This window comes from Pongo abelii, chromosome 1 (assembly GCF_028885655.2).
Source record: "Pongo abelii isolate AG06213 chromosome 1, NHGRI_mPonAbe1-v2.0_pri, whole genome shotgun sequence".
Taxonomy (NCBI): Eukaryota; Metazoa; Chordata; class Mammalia; order Primates; family Hominidae; genus Pongo; species Pongo abelii.
The window spans coordinates 188,325,424-188,337,500 of NC_071985.2; the positions used below are offsets into that span (position 1 = coordinate 188,325,424).

The 12,077-nt window shown below is 41.2% G+C and overlaps 1 protein-coding gene across 4 annotated transcripts in view; it reads left to right on the top strand.

Moving 5' to 3' along the window:
• The window catches only part of EIF2B3 (eukaryotic translation initiation factor 2B subunit gamma), a 135,657-nt gene that overhangs the window by 8,852 nt on the left and 114,728 nt on the right, over positions 1–12,077 (top strand). The gene's annotated exons all lie outside the window — the stretch shown is intronic.

Here is a 12,077-nt window from a genome sequence, read left to right on the forward strand (position 1 = left end):
CCAGCCTGGGCAACAGAGTGAGACCCCATCTCAAAAAAAAAAAAAAGATACACTCTAAATGTACTTCAAAAGATTCCGTTCATATGAAGTTCATGAACAAGCAATGTTAATGTATAAATCAGAGAGCAGTTGACTCTGCAGGTGAGGATGGACTAGAAAGAAGCACAAAGGAACGTTAAAAAATTCATAGACCTCCCATGTAATATTTGAACTTTTAGTTACCTTTGGTTAAGAAACTAAGGAGCACATAGATATGAGAACATAGTCTCCCCAATGGTTTGTGGCCCATGAGCTGAGAAAGATCCACTGTAGATTGTTCTAAAATTGTTTTTCTTTGGAAAAAATTCAGTTGGTGTGATGTTGCCATATTACTTGAAATGGAAGACAAACTTTCTTCTGTTATTTCTGGTGATTAAACAGATGTGTTATTTTCAACCGACTTTTGTACTATAAAACAAAAAATTAATGCAAATTTGTACATGGCTTTCCCACCCCTTTTATTGAGGAATAATTTATACACAGTAAAATGCACAGATACTAAATATACACCTAGATTACCATTATCCAAATCTAGAACAATTCCATCACCCCTGAAAGTTCCTTTGTGCTTCTTTCTAGGAAGTCTCTGATCTTCAGAGTCAACCACTCTTCTGTTTCTATCACTATATATTAATTTTATTTGTTTATAAACTTCATATAAATGGAATCATACAATTTTGTTCTGGCTTCTTTTGTTCAACATATTTTTCAGATTCATTCATGTTATTGAAAGTATAACTAATCTGTTCCTTTTTATGCTGAGTAGTATTCCATTGAATGAATGTACTATATCTATCCTCCTATTGACAGTTATTTGGATTGTTTCTAATTTTTGGCTATCATGCATAAAGCTATTATGAGCATGGTTCTGCAGGTCTTTTTGTGAAAATATTCTATAGGCTGTAGGGTTTACTTTATTGGAAACTAGCAGTTTTCTAAAGTGATTGTACCATTTTATGCTTTCATCAACAGTTTGTAAGAGTTGTGTTTGCTTCACGTCTTCATCAACACTTGGTGTTGTCAGTCTTTTTAATTTTAACCATTCTAGTAGGTATGTATGTAGTGGTATCTCGTTGTGGTTTTAATTTACATTTCCCTGATGGTAATGATGATGAACACCTTTTCATGTGTTTATTGGCCATTTATATATGTTCATGAAGTGTCTGTTCAAAGCATTTGTCTATTTTTTAATTGAGTTGTTTACCTTTCTATTATTGATTACAGGAATTCTTAATATAGTCTAGATGCAAGTCTTTTGTTAGACATGTGTTGTGAATATTTTCGGCCAGTCTGTGGCTTGTCTTTTTATTTAATGGTGTCTCTTGAAGAAAAGTTTTTAATGATGATGAAATCCAAATTACTGATTTTTTCTTTTATGGTGATTGCTTTTTGTGTCCAGCCTAAGAAATCTCTGCCCATCTGACCTTTGTGTAGATGTTCTTTTATGGTTTTGTCTTTGTTTTGTATTCTTTTTGAGACAGAGTCTTGCTCTCTCACCCAGGCTGAGTGCAGTGGTGCAGTCTCCACCTCCACCGCACCTCCTCGCTGCACCACCTCACTGCAACCTTCACCTCCCAGGTTCAACTGATTCTCGTGCCTCAGCCTCCTGAGTAGCTGAGATTACAGGTGTGTGCCACCACACCTGGCTAATTTTTGTGGTTTATAGAGACATGGTTTCACCATGTTGGCCAGGCTGGTCTCGAACTCCCGGGTTCAAGTGATCTACCCACCTTGGCCTCCCAAAGGGCTAGGATTATACACATGACCCACCTCCCCCAGCTCAGATTTGACATCTTAATATTGAATCTTTTCACCCAGCTCAGATTTGACGTCTTAATATTGAATCTTTTGATCCTTGAACATGGTATATATAGTCATGTGCCACATAACGATTTTTGGTCAATGACTGGCCACATATGTGGTCCCATAAGATTGTAATACCATATTTTTACTGTACCTTTTCTATGTTTAGATATGTTTAAATACACAAATACTTACCATTGTATTACAATTACCTATGGTATATAATAACATATTATACAGATTTGTTGCCTAGGAGCAATAGGCTATACCATATAGCCTAGGTATGTAGTAGGCTATACTATCTAGGTTTGTGTAAGTACATTCTATGATGTTCGCACAATGAAATCACCTAACAGTGCATTTCTCAGAACATAACCGCATTTCTCAGCACATATCACTGTCATTAAGTAACACATAATTGTGTATCTATTTATTTAAGTTTCCCTTAATTTCTCTCAACTGAGTTTTGTAATTTTCAGTGATGATTTTTTTTTTTCTTGAGACAGCCTTGCTCTGTCATCCAGGCTGGAGTGCAGTGGTGTGATCAAGGCTCACTGCAGCCTTACCCTCCTGGGCTCAAGTGATCTCCACATCAGCCTCTCAAGCAGATGGTACTACAGGCACATGCTACCATGCACAGCTAATTTTTTAGATTTTTATTTTAGTAGAGATGTCTCACTGCGTTGCTCAGGCTAGTTTCAAACTCCAGGGCTCAAGCTGTCCTCCCACTTCCGTCTCCTAAAGTGCTGGGATAACAGGCATGAGCCACCACACCCAGCCCAATGTAGAAATTTTGAACATGTCTTGATAAATTTATTCCTAGGTAAATATTTTTAATGATATTGTAATTGGTATTTTTTCTATTTATAATTGTTTATTGCTTGTATATAGAAATACAATTGATTTTTGTATTTTGGCATTATGCGCTGTGACCTTTTAAATTATAGATTCGTTTAGGACCTTATCATCATATTGCCTGCAAATAAAAACAGTATTATATCTTTCTTCTTAATCTTTATTGTTTTTAAAAATTAAATTACATTAATTTTATTTTTTGAGACAGTCTCACTCTGTCACCCAGGCTAGTGTGCAGTTGTGTGGTCACAGCTCACTGTAGCCCCAAACTCCTGGGCTCAAGCAGTCCTCCCACCTTAGGCTCCCAAGTAACTAAGTAACTAGGACTACAGGCATGTGCCACCATGCCCAGCTAATTTCTTTTTTTTTTTTTTTTTTTTAGACCAGGTCTTACTTTGTTGTCCAGGCTGGAGTGCAGTGGCTTGATCATGGCTCACTGTAACCTCGACCTCCCCAGGCTCCGGTGATCCTCCTACCTAAGCCTCCCAAGTAGCTGAGACTACAGGCATGCACCACCACACCTGGACTTTTTTTTTTATATATAGAGACAGGATCTCACTGTATTGCCCAGGCCTGGTCTGGAACTCCTGGACAGAAGTGATACCCCCAACCTTGCTGTCTCAAAATGCTGTGATTACAGGCATGAGCCACCATGCCCAGCTCTTTAAAAAAAAAAAAAGAAATTGTCTCATTGCCCTGGCCAGGACCTCCAGTATAATGTATATAGGCATTTCCATTCACTTTTGGCCTTCTTTCTACTTTTCTGTATTTTCTCTCAAGTGGATTTTGGGTGCTTCTGATTAGAGTGGGGGCTTCCAATACAATAATGTTGGGTGTGTTGCTTTCTGGAATACTGCTGATTATTTGTTTAGAGAATATTTGGGGAATTCCATTAGGGTAATGAGAAGAAAATTCGGGTCAAGTGTACAGTTCAGTGGTATTAAGCACATTTATAATGTTATGCAACCATTACCACCCTCCATCTCTATAACCTTCATCTTGTAAAACTGAAACTCTATTACCATTAAATACTAACATCCCCCTCCTCCTAGCCCATGGCAGCTACCATTCTACTTCCTATTTCTATGATTTCGACTACCTCTAAGTACCTCATGTAAGTGGAATCATAGAATTTTTTTTTTTTTTTTTTTTTTTTGAGACAGAGTCTCACTCTATCACCCTGGCTGGGGTGCAGTGGCATGATCTCAGCTCACTGCAGCCTCTACCTCCCGGGTTCAAGCATGTCTTGTGCCTCAGCCTCCTGAGTAGCTGGAACTACAGGTGCGTGCCCTACTATACCCGGCTAGTTTTTGTATTTTTAGTAGAAATGGGGTTTCGCCATGTTGGCCAGGCTAGTCTTGAACTTCTGGCCTCAAGTGATCTGCCCACCTTGGCCTCCAGTATTTATCTTTTTGTGATTGGTTTACTTAGCATAACATCCTCAAGGTTCATCCATATTGTAGCATACTGCAGAATTTACTTCCTTTTTTAGGCTGAGGAATATTCTATTTTATGGATATACCACATTTTGCTTAGCCATTCATCCATCCACAGACACTTGGGTTGCCTCCACATTTTAGCTATTGTGAATAATGCAGCTGTGAATATGGATGTACAAATATTTCTTTGAGACCCTCTTTCAGTTCTTTTGGTTTATACTGAGAAATGTAGTTGCTGGATTATATGCTATTTCTGTGTTTCATTTTTTAATGAACTGCCATACTATTTTCCACAGTGGCTATACCATTTTACATTCCCACCAACAGTGTACAAGGGCTCCAACCTCTTTTTCTCTTTCTTTTCTTGTTTTGTTTTTGAGACAGGATTTCGTTCTGACACGCAGGCTGGAGTGCCATGGCACAATCATGGCTCACTGCAGCATTGACCTCCCAGGGTCAAGCGATGCTCCTATCTCAGCCTCCTGAGTAGCTGGAACCATGGGCTTATGTTGCCACACCCAGCTGACTTTTTGTTTTTTGTTGAGATTAGGGGGTCTCACTATATTGCCCCCAAAATACAAAAATTAGCCATGCATGGTGGCACACACCTGTAGTCCCAGGTACTCAGGAGGCTGAGGTGTGAGGATTGCTTGTGCCCGAGAGGTGAAGGTTGCAGTGAGTTGAGATCGTACCACTGCACTCTAGCCTGGGCAACAGAGGGAGATTCTGACTCAAAAAAATATATAAATAAATTATAATAAGTGTGTGTGTGTGTGTGTGTGTATAAATATATATATATATATATATATATTTTTTTTTTTTTTTTTTTTTTTAAACGGAGTTTTGCTCTTGTTGCCCAGGCTGGAGTGCAATGGCGTGATCTTGGCTCACCGCAACCTCTGCCTCCCAGGTTCAAGCGATTCTCCTGCCTCACCTTCCTGAGTAGCTGGGATTACAGGCATGGGCCACCACTCCCGGCTAATTTTGTGTTTTTAGTAGAGATGGGATTTCTCCATGTTGGTCAGGCTGGTCTCAAACTCCAGATCTCAGGTGATCCACCCACCTGGGCCTCCCAAAGTGCTGGGATTACAGGCATGAGCCACCGTGCCCGGCTATATATATAGATGTATATATATATGTGTGTGTATGTATATGTGTGGTGTGTGCGTGCGTGTGTGTGTGTGTGTATATATATATATTTGTTGTTGTTGTTGTTTTTTAGAGACAGAGTCTCACTATGTTGCCCAGGCTGGTCTCGAACTCCTGGGCTCAAGTGATCTTCCACCTTGGCCTCCCAAAGTGCTGGGATTACAAGTGTGAGCCACCATGCCTAGCCTATGGTTCCAGTTTCTCCACATCCTTCCCAGTATTTATTTTCTGCTTATTTTTGTTTGTTTGTTTTTTGTTTTCGAGAAGGAGTCTTGCTCTGTTGCCCAGGCTGGAGTGCAATGGTGCAATCTCAGCTTACTGCAACCTCTCCTCCCAGGTTCAAGCGATTCTCCTGCCTCAGCCTCCTGAGTAGCTGGGATTACAGGTGCATACCGCCACGGCCAGCTAATTTTTGTATTTTTAGTATAGAGATGGGGTTTCACCATGTTGGCCAGGTTGGTCTCAAACTCCTGACCTCGTGATCCATCCACCTCAGCCTCCCAATGTGCTGGGATTACAGGCATGAGCCACCACGCCCAGCCTATTTTTTTCTTAATAGTAGTCATCCCAATAAGCATGAGTTAGTATCTTACTGTAGTTTTGATTTGCAAAGAGCTTGGGATTTTTGGTGGTCTTCTCAGAGCTGTATTAGCTACCATCTAAAAGTTTAGAATGGATGTGTAAACTTTCTTTGCTCTATAATCTCTGAATTTTAGAAAAGTTATTTTTGGCCCAGTAAGCTAGAAATCTTGAAAGTCCCAGGCAAATAAGTTCCTCTAATACTTGGAGGCTTGAGAAGTAATAGTGGCAACTATTAGGAGAGAAGGCATGAGAAGGAAAGGAAAGTAACCTCCAAAGGGGCATTTTACTCTCCAAGTTACTGCCTTTTTGTATGACTTTGATTTTTTTTTTTTTTGGAGACGGAGTCTCGCTCTGCAGCCCAGGCTGGAGTGCGGGCTCACTGCAAGCTCTGCCTCCCGCGTTCACGCCATTCTCCTGCCTCAGCCTCCCGAGTAGCTGGGACTACAGGTGCCTGCCACCAAGCCCGGCTAATTTTTTTATATTTTTAGTAGAGACCGGGTTTCACCGTGTTAGCCAGGAGATTCACTAGATCTCCTACTTCGTGATCCTCCCACCTCGGCCTCCCAAAGTGCTGGGATTACAGGCGTGAGCCACTGCGCCCGGCCATGACTTTGATCTTTTACTCCTTATTTTAGGGCTTCCCCCTTGCACCTAAAATCAGAATCTTTAGTAAGTCCTTCTGCAGTCTAATTTCTTTTCCTCCCTTACCTGTTCCCCCACATCATTTACACAGCATCACTTACATATAATCCTACCTCTGAGCCATCTTCCAAGCTGTGACTTTGGCCAGCAAGTCTTTGCTATCTTTACTTGGTTTTTTCTTACTACAATAGCCCCTGAAATCCTGGCTTCATATCAGATTGCCTTCCAACCAGGAGTAGAAGGCAACAAGGCTAACTGTTGGAAGAACATAAATAAATGCCCAAATAGCTGTTAGGAACTGAGCTAAGCCAAAATTCAGAATTAACTGATTAGAATTAACATAAACTTGTAGAAAGGGCAGTAGAAGTGCTTATAAACAGTTGAAGAAAGTGAGACAGCCTAAGAAGGAAGTTGTCAGTGTTTGCTAAGGGATGTCGGTTATCTCTCTAAAGGAGAAAGTTGTACTGAGCAGCTGTGCCATGCATGGCACAGTGACCCTTTAAGCCCATGTTTTTCTTCCCGTGTGCTCACAAAAGAGCTCCTAAACATTAAGAGACTCCTTTGGTCTGTTTCCAATAAGATTTTAGGTAAGATAAGAACATTCCCTAAAAGTTTGGGGTTTAATAGCTTTTGGCTTTATCTTTACCCACTTCCTCCAGATTGAGTTTCCTAGCTATTATTGTGAGGTCTTCATGTTTGACTTCTGTTCTCGGAGAAAGGCCAGAGTAGTACATTCACTTTATTTGGCTTTTTTTTGTTGAAACAATTTTTAACTTACAATATTTTTCCTTTATCTTATATTTGCTAAATGTATTGCAGTCCTACTTACATGTGGAAACCTCCATCATATGTGCTTATAGGATATTGAAGTTGGATACCATATTTGCTAAGTTATGTTTTTTCACTTAAAGGACACATATTTCATTTGGTGTTATACTTTCTGGCACCATTTTCTACTTCATTTTGCTTTATCTAACCCCACAATTTTACTGATTTACTGGTTCTCACTTTTTATTTCAGCTACCCAAACCTCTTTCCCTGACTTATCAAGAGAGATTATTGGTTCATTCATTCTCCCAGGCCCTGGGTGAGTGAGCTCCACTCTTACAACTGACGTTGATAACATGAAAGCTCTTAGATTTCATATTTTCTCCATAATAATGTTTCGTATTTGTTGATAAATCATTCATTCTTATCTATGTCTAAACTCATTCATTTAGTAAATATTCAGAGTCAACTAATAATAATAATGATAATTGCCATTCGTTAAACACAAGTTGTAGACCAGACATAGTTAATATTTTAACTTCTTATATGGAAATTTTAAAACATGTACAAAAGTAAACAACATTGCCCATTTATCTTTCACCCAGCATCAACAGTTAACAACCTATAGCAAATCTTATTTTATCTATATTTTACCCAACTTACTTTCTCCCATGTTCTTTTGAAGCAAATCTTAGACATATAATTTTATCTGTAAATATTTTAGAATATATTATAAAAATAAGGGCACTGTTTAGAAATACCACTATCACTTCTAAAAAACAGTAAAAAACCAAATCAATAATAATTCTTTGGTATCATTAAGTATCTAATCAGTGTTTGAGTTTTCAGTTGCCTCATAAATACAATTTCAGCATGTTTTTTCAAATGTGTTTATTTAACTTAGGAAGTGAATAAGGATTACGCATTACAATTGGTTGAAATGTCTTTTAAGTCTCTTGATATATAGGTTTTCCCTCCATTTCTTTTTTTTCCCCCTTGTAATTTAATTGTTGAAGAAACTAGGTTTTTGGTGTAGTTTTCCCACAGTCTGCATTTTGTTGATTTAATGAGTGTTTCTCTGTATGTATATTCTGTAAATTGGTAGTTGAACTTGAGGCTTGATTAGGTTTAGGTTTGAATTTTTGGCAAGGTAGTGGTGTGTTCTTCCATCTGAAGGTACATGATTATCTGGTCATCTTTCATTTTGTGATGTTAGCAGCCGTTGATGATCATTGCACACCAGTCCCTATTCCTTGTGTCTCCAGTCATTTGTCTGAAGCTTATTTCTAATAGATTCCTAAAGGAGGGTGCATGATAATGTTCAACAAGTAATCTGCTGCCTTTATGTTTCAAAGCCAATTTATTTGGATATAGAATCCGTGACTCACATGTTTTCCTTGAATATATTAAATGTATCTTTTTTTTTTTTTTTTTGAGATGGAGTTTTGCTCTTGTCGTCTAGGTGGAGTGCAGTGGTGCAATCTCAGCTCACTGCAACCTCCGCCTCCCAGGTTTAAGTGATTCTCCTGCCTCAGCCTTCCAAGTAGCTGGGATTACAGGCACGCGCCATCATGCCCAGCTAACTTTTGTATTTTTGGTAGAGACGGGGCTTCACCATGTTGGCCAGGCTGGTCTCGAACTCCTGACCTCATGATCCGCCCGCCTCGGCCTCCCAAAGTGCTGGGATACAGGCGTGAGCCACCGCGCCCGGCCTAAATGTATTCTTTCATTATCTTTTGACATACAGTGTTGTTGTCAAAACAGTCCAGATAAAATCTGTTTTTCCCTTATGAGTGACTTGGTCCTTTTGTCTGGATTCCCAAAGGAGTTTTTATTTTTCTTTAATATCTTGTGGTTTTTCTATATAATGTATCTTATTGATTGTTCTGAATCATATTTTTTAGATATGTAGTAAGTTCTTTTCATGTGAAGTTTCCGTCTTTTTTTTTTTTTTCCTTTTTTTAAGAGACAGGGTCTCACTCTGTCGCCCAGGCTGGAGTATTGCCGAACGTGACTCACTTCAGCTCTGACCTCCTGGGCTCAAGCCATCCTCCCATCACAGCCTCCTGAGTGACTGGGACTATAGGCACATGCCACCACACCCAGCTAATTTATTTTTCTTTTTTGCAGAGACAGGGTTTTGCCTTGTTACGTAGGCTGGTCTCACACTCCTGGGCTCAAATGATCTGCCTGCCTCAGCTTCTCAAAGTGATGGGATTTACAGGCAAGAGTCACTGCACCAGGCCTTTTCTTTTATTTTTTTATTTTTATTTATTTATTTTCAAAATGGAGTCTCACTGTGTCGCCCAGGCTGGAGTGCAGTGGCACAATCTCAGCTCACTGCAACCACTACCTCCCAGGTTCAAGCAATTCTCCTGTCTCAGCCCCCTGAGTAGCTGGGATTACAGGCATGTGCCACCCTGCCTGACTAATTTTTGTACTTTTAGTGGAGACGGGGTTTCACCCTGTTGGCCAGGCTGGTCTCGAACTCCTGACCTCGTGATCCACCTGCCTCAGCCTCCCAAAGTGCTGGGATTACAGGCGTGACACCATGCCTGGCCTTTTTTTTTTTTTTGGAGACAGCATCTCACTCTGTCACCAGACTGGAGTGCAATGGCACAATCTTGGCTCATTGCAACCTCCACCTCCCGGGTTCAAGCGATTCTCCTGCCTCAGCCTCCCCAGTAGCTGGGACTACAGGTGTGTGCCACCACACCCGGCTAATTTTTTATATTTTTAGTAGAGACAGGGTTTCACCGTGTTAGCCAGGATGGTCTCAAACTCCTGACCTCGTGATCCGCCCGCCTCAGCCTCCCAAAGTGCTGGGATTACAGGCATAAGCCACCACGCCTGGCCTTTTTTTTTTTTGAGACAGAGTCTCGCTCTGTTGCCCACACTGGAGTGCAGTGGTGTGATCTCGACTCTTCACAACCTCTGCCTCTCAGGTTCAAGTGATTCCTCTGCCTCAGCCCCTCAAGTAGCTGGGACTACAGGTGTGCACCACCATGCCCGGCTAATTTTTATATTTTTATTAGAGACGGGATTTCACCATATTGGCCAGGCTGGTCTCGAACTCTTGACCTCAAGTGATCCGCCTGCCTCAGCCTCCCAAAGTGCTGGGATTAAAAGCGTGAGCTACCACGCCCAGCCACATTTATCATTTTCTTACTTTAGCTTATTTTGAAATATTAGGCTGTGGAGGGCCGGGCATGGTGTCTCACACCTGTAATCCCAGCACCTTGGGAGGCCGAGGCGGGCAGATCACAAGGTCAAGAGATCGAGACCATCCTGGCCAACATGGTGAAACCCCATCTCTACTAAAAATATAAAAATTAGCTGGGCATAGTGGCATGCGCCCGTAGTCCCAGCTACTCGGGAGGCAGGAGAATCTCCTGAACCCAGGACACGGAAGTTGCGGTGAGCTGAGGTCGCACCATTGCAATCCAGCCTGGCGACAGAGTGAGACTCTGTCTCAAAAAAAAAGAAATATTAGGCTATGGATTTCATCTGTTTGTGGGCATGTCTTTCTTATATGTGCTTTCATTATAGGAATGTTATTTTAATCTTTATTATCTTTTTTGATAATAACTTTGTATGGGATTTGACTGTAATTGTTTTCTGTTTCAATTTTTATCTGAAGTTGGTCTTTCTACATTTTCAGAAGAGAAGGGTGAGTCAGAATTGCTTTTTTAGCTTTACAGCTCTAGAGCCCCCTCTTTTAAGATCTTCCTCCACTGTTCCTTTATCTCCGTTTTATCTGGCTTTTCTGGTTCCTGTGCTCTTGGATTGTCTTTGTCCTGCTTAATTCGGATTCTACTCCTGGCAATTTCTATTTAGTGCCGGGCTGCTGCTGCTGCTTCTTTTTTTTTTTTGAGACAGAGTCTCGCTCTGTCACCCAGGCTGGAGTGCAGTGGCATAATCTCGGCTCGCTGCAAGCTCCGCCCCCCGGGTTCACGCCATTCTCCTGTCTCAGCCTCCCAAGTAGCTGGGACTACAGGCACCCGCCACCACGCCTGGCCAATTTTTTGTGTTTTTAGTAGAGACAGGGTTTCACTGTGTTAGCCAGGATGGTCTCGATCTCTTGACCTTGTGATCCTCCCTCCTCAGCCTCCCAAAGTGCTGGGATTACAGGCCTGAGCCACTGCGCCCGGCCTTCATTTTTAAAGACAGTGTTGGTTTGTTAGTTTTGAGAGTTCATAGGGCTAAGACTGCTCTAGCCCTTTCATATCTTACTGTGAATAGATAAGGGGACTGAATCTTCAGAGTTTAATGGAAGAGTTAGTGATTGAACCGGTTCTCTTACTTCAGAGCCTATGCTCTTAACTACGCTTTACAGTCTAGGAGAGAAGTAAGAATACGGTATACACTTTTGACCAGGCATGGTGGCTCACACCTGTAATCCCAGCACTTTGGGAGGCTGAGGCGGGTGGATCGCTTGAGGTCAGGTGTTCCAGACCAGCCTGGCCAACGTGGAGAAGCCTTGTCTCTACTAAAAATACAAAAATTAGCTGGGCATAGTAGTGTGCACCTGTAGTCCCAGCTACTCAGGAGGCCGAGGCACGAAGATCGCTTGAACCTGGGAGGCAGAGGTTGCAGTGAGCTGAGATCATGCCACTGCTCTCCAGCCTGGGCCACACAGTGAGACTCCATCTCAAAAAAAAAAAAGATGCATTTGTGCATCTCAGATACACAAATTGTGTATTTGACTATTGTATTGCCTCTAAAAGCATTAGTACTTTAGTACTAATTAGTACTTTTAGTACATTAGTGGCATTATTTGCCTCCACTAAGCATTAGTAG